Source organism: Echiichthys vipera, assembly GCF_963691815.1.
Source record: "Echiichthys vipera genome assembly, chromosome: 22".
In the NCBI taxonomy this organism is placed as follows: Eukaryota; Metazoa; Chordata; class Actinopteri; order Perciformes; family Trachinidae; genus Echiichthys; species Echiichthys vipera.
In genome coordinates this window covers 17298496-17303099 of record NC_139847.1, presented here as the reverse complement: position 1 = coordinate 17303099, position 4604 = coordinate 17298496, and the positions used below count along the sequence as shown (strand labels likewise).

General features: G+C 41.3%; 1 long non-coding RNA gene across 1 annotated transcript; it reads right to left on the bottom strand.

Moving 5' to 3' along the window:
- Positions 1-1953: 1953 nt before the first annotated feature.
- On the bottom strand, positions 1954-3605 carry LOC310964416. Its single transcript, XR_014593731.1, has 3 exons — positions 3533-3605; positions 2173-2246; positions 1954-2017 (listed from the first exon to the last, which is right to left on the bottom strand). It is a non-coding gene; the product is annotated as an uncharacterized lncRNA (long non-coding RNA).
- Between the last annotated feature and the right edge of the window lie 999 nt (positions 3606-4604).

Here is a 4604-nt window from a genome sequence, read left to right as displayed (position 1 = left end):
TTGTTGAAGCATTTGAAAGGGGAATTTACAACAGTCAGGCGAGCAACACAACAGTGGGGCTTTGAAGTGTCTGGCCATGTGTGGAGATACCGGTGCTTACATGCCTTGATTAGCTGGAGAGAGTTTCACACCCCCTCTGCACATGTTGTTGCTGTGATACTCTTACCAAGCAGGGGATAGTAAGGGGCTCAGCTGGAGCTGTCTTCATAGGTGTGTGTGGGTTTGTGTGTGTGTGTGTGTGTGTATCAGCAGGGAGTGCCTATAAACGACTGTAATGTTTGAGTGTGTGCACAAGAATATGTGTGCCTGCAACTCATAAGGGTGGAGGAAGGGTACAGAATATATATGTGTGTGTGTGTTTGTGTACATGTGTGTGTGTGTGTGTGTATGTTTTGGGGGGTGGGGGGGGGGATGAGTCAGACTGTCGGCATAATTGGATTGACAGCTCCCACTGTGAAGGGTGCAGCGGAGTCAACTGGTGTGTGTTCGTAGAGAGCTCCCCTGATGGCCTCTCCTCTCTCCTCCACCACCTCCTCTTTGCTCCCATTCTCCTCTTCCCTCCCACCTCCTTCTGCTGTGATCCTAATCAGGAAGGAATGGCCGGCTAAGGAGCTTCAGCGCCTGCTCGCTAGGCATCTTCCTCCTGTGGAAAGAAAAATGAAGGCTGATAAGAGGCTTCAAGTATGTATACAAAATAAATAGGGTATTTGAGATATGATTTATATGGAAAATATATCAACTCTGAGATTAGCAAAGAGAACACTACAATAATGGATCACTCTGGTTTATTACAAGTTGGCTCCTAACTAACAGTTTTTTTCCCCAAATGGTAAAACATATTTCCTGAAACTGTAACAACATTTCTCAAAACTCTTTATAGGAAAGAGTTGTCAAAGAGTTGTACTCAAAGCTGTCAGATGAATATCTATTACAGAGCAACAAAGAAACACTGGTGTCATGCATTTAAAAGTACTACTACTGAAATACTGTGACAGGATGATCAAATGTGATAATAATATTGGATTTTTTTATATTATATAGTTTTGTCACAATATAGATGGTACTTTTATTAAGAAGGTTGCCATATTGTAATTCATAACTGTGGATTTATCATATACTGTAAATATTGCACTTGAGCTTCCCAGAGTCAGACTGTGAACTTATACTTTATAATGAAAAAGCCTACAAACTGTCACGCTGCGGTGAGGTTTGTCCTGTGTTTGGGGTTTTTGTTCTTGTGAATTTCCTGTTTTATTTTGAAAGATAACTCTCCTCTCGTTCCAGGTCACTTGCCCCTTCCTCTTGTGTCACCGGTCTGACGTCATTCCCTGGTTCCCGATTGTTTCCACCTGTGGTTCCCCTTCCCTCATGTGTATAAAGTCTGTGTCTTCCCCCCTTGTTCCGTGCCCAGTGGCGGGGCAAGGGTCCTTTGGGGTTCCAAGCTAGAAATTTGTGGGGGCCCCACCCCACCCCTCCACAGTGAAAAAAATCGTTTTTTGCACACAATTTCTGGGACATTTGATATGTATACTGAAAATAATACTTTAGAAGAGATTAGGGGTTCTCAAAGTGAATTTCAGGGAGGAACAGAAATTCTTAAAACCCTACGCCTATCAATAATTGTTGTAAATTAACTGACACCAACACAATATAAAATATGAACTTTTTTTATTACAAAAAATAGAAATCTGAATGTTGTTAACAATAAAATAAATACAAAAATAAAATTGACTGTTCACATTTGGGTCTTGATGGAGCTGATGACAAAAAAGAAAAAAAAATAACAACAGGGTATATTTGTTATAAATAATCTTTAATAGCATGGGCTAATTACAGCAATTCTTGTTGCAGTTATTATTATTGTCATTGTTATATGTTCTCTATGGAAGTAAAAAAAAATGATTTAACTCACAGTCATCTGTGTCAGCAGTTGGACTTGATCTCTGATCATCGGTTGGATGTTCCTGCACAGGAGGTTGGGAAACCACTGTGCTGCTGGAGGTGGATGTTGATGGAACTAAACTCAAAAAACAACAACAGGGCATATGAGAATCTCTAAGGGCAGGCATATGATTATGTATGTGCACAGCATTTTCTACTACTACAGCTTAATACTACTGCCATGAAGAATATTAAGGCATAACATTATCAATTGTGGAATAATGAACTTACAGTTGTCATCAGGGATGGGAGGGGGAACATCATCCTTCCCTGGATGTGTTGGTTTAAAAAAGACAGTAATGATCCTGAGGAGAGATGAGAGGGAAACATATTGTTAAGTTCAACATGTATTATGCACTTGATGTACTCTTGTGGTGGGTGCACATATCATATGTACTGCCAAACACATATTTCTCCCTTTCTGGCACTATTAAGTTCATCTCATCATTATGCAAAGCTTATCATAGAAGGTGTACTTTAGTATTACATACTACAGTGGAAACCGCTTATAGTGATCACGTTGGTCCAGAGCCTATTTGATCACTATAAGCGGTTGGTCGCTATAACCGAATTCTTATTACAGTATTTCACATTTTTTATGCAGAATATTATCTAAACGCCATTTGTATCGTTTTTCAATGATAACAATTGCACGAAACGAACCGTTTCAGCATTTACTGAATTTTATTATGGTTTCAAACACATTCGTTTCAAATGCTCCTTTTGAGAGGAACCATGCAAGTTATATTACTGCGCAGTGCGCAGACATAACTCATAAATACTCTCTGCCGTGAAGCCGGTGCATTTTTTTTTAAACAAGTCTTAAAATAAACTTTGAAACACTGTTTCATATAACAACAACATAGAAGATAACAACGGCATCAAGAAGAGTTAAGCTACGTCTGTTTTGTGTTGCGGCTCCGCTGCGCCGCGTTAAGAAGTCACTTCACATGTTTCCATGGATCAGTGTTGTCTAACACCAAGTTCACTGGTTTTTCAAAACGATAAAAAAAAATCTGTCATAAGCCTTGAGGAGACGTTTCTCATCAGGTGGCAATGACTTCCCTTTTCCAGCCATGATTCGCGCGCTTGCTGCCGGTGTCAACTCCTTACATTAGCTAGCTGTTAGCTCACTCGTTAGCTAGCTGTTAGCTCACTCGTTAGCTAGCTGTTAGCTCACTCGGCAGAAGCAGACGTCCAGCACGTTTTCATTCATAAAATGAGAAAAAAACACTATAAGCGGATTTGTCGATCAGTATAAACGAATTATTTAAACCGCATTTGTATAGAAATGATTCTGTCCCAAGCCTTTTGATCCATATAAGCGGTTTCCACTGTATTAGGCTGTTGTTGTTGTTGTTGCTGTTGTTGTTGTTGTTGTTGTTGTTGTTAGACTGTCTGCCTCACTAAACTTTCTGTTGTTTTCTGCTGGTTGAGACTGGAGAGTGGCGCACACCTCCTCCTGCTAGCTAGCTTCATGTAGCTGTGTCATGTTACGCATTCGTCATAGCTTAGTTTTTAGCTTATTAGCCGCTATGGAGTCCGTGACAACACAACACAGTCAGTCAGAAAAACATAACAATGCACTTACCACTGTCTTACTTTCGTTTTTCCTCCCTTTCCTTCCTCTGTTTTTTCTTTTCTGCCCCGCTGGGATAACTCCTCTTCATCTTTTCGCAAGCGCGGAGCTCGGTGTAAGTGGGCGAAGCTCGGTGCTAAACAAACAATCAAACCTGCGGTTCGCGCTGATTGACACAGACAGCGCCGACGGCAGAAGTGACGTGGGGGCCCCCAAGGGGGGTTGCTACGGCGCTTTTTCATAGTAAATGCCCGTTGTTGTCGTTGCCGTGCCGTACATTTATTAGCACTTGGGGCACCGGTCACTGGGGAGGATGCCCAAGTGGGGGCCCCCTGGAAGCCGGGGCCCCAGGCAATTGCCTGGTTTGCCTGTTGGCAAGCCCCGCCCCTGTCCGTGCCAAATTATTTCGTACCTTGTGTCGAATGTATACAGTGTTTTTTCCCACAGTCTTGTTCATGTCTTCGAGTTCTTTGTTTCATTGTTCAGGTTTTTGTATTCCTTGTTTAGTCCAAGTAAGTTTTCCGTCCTTGTTTGATTAATTATTTTGTTCACTTTGCCTTTTGTTCTCTCCCGTACAGAGTGACTTTATTTAGGGATTTATTTGTTAACTTTGCCTTTTGTTTTTACCTCCTGGACGGAGCGTCTTTATTTTGTACTTTGCTTTATTAATGGCGACTTTTGTTTTGTTCCCCCTGTGCGGAGGGATTTTTTGTTTGTGGCTTTTGCCCTGAGCCGCGTTCCTGTCGTCAAGCTAATAAATTTAGTGTTGATCCGCGAACCTCCGCATCTGAGTCCTCATTCCTGCCTCGGTCTGACACAAACCCTATTTTGCCATTTATTTCTGAATAAGTGTCTCATGGCAACTTTGAAACTGGTCCAGTATTGAGGATGAGCAATGGACTAGACTACTGTAGTAGTAATACTGTATGCAGTAATACTTGACTAGATTTTAGCTGTTGCCATGAGTCACTTACACAGAAATGGGGAAATAAGGTTAAGAAATATCGAAGTTGCATTTTAATTATATCCTATAAAAGGAACAAGTCTGATGATTTTACCAATCTCTGCAATGTACATCAAACAC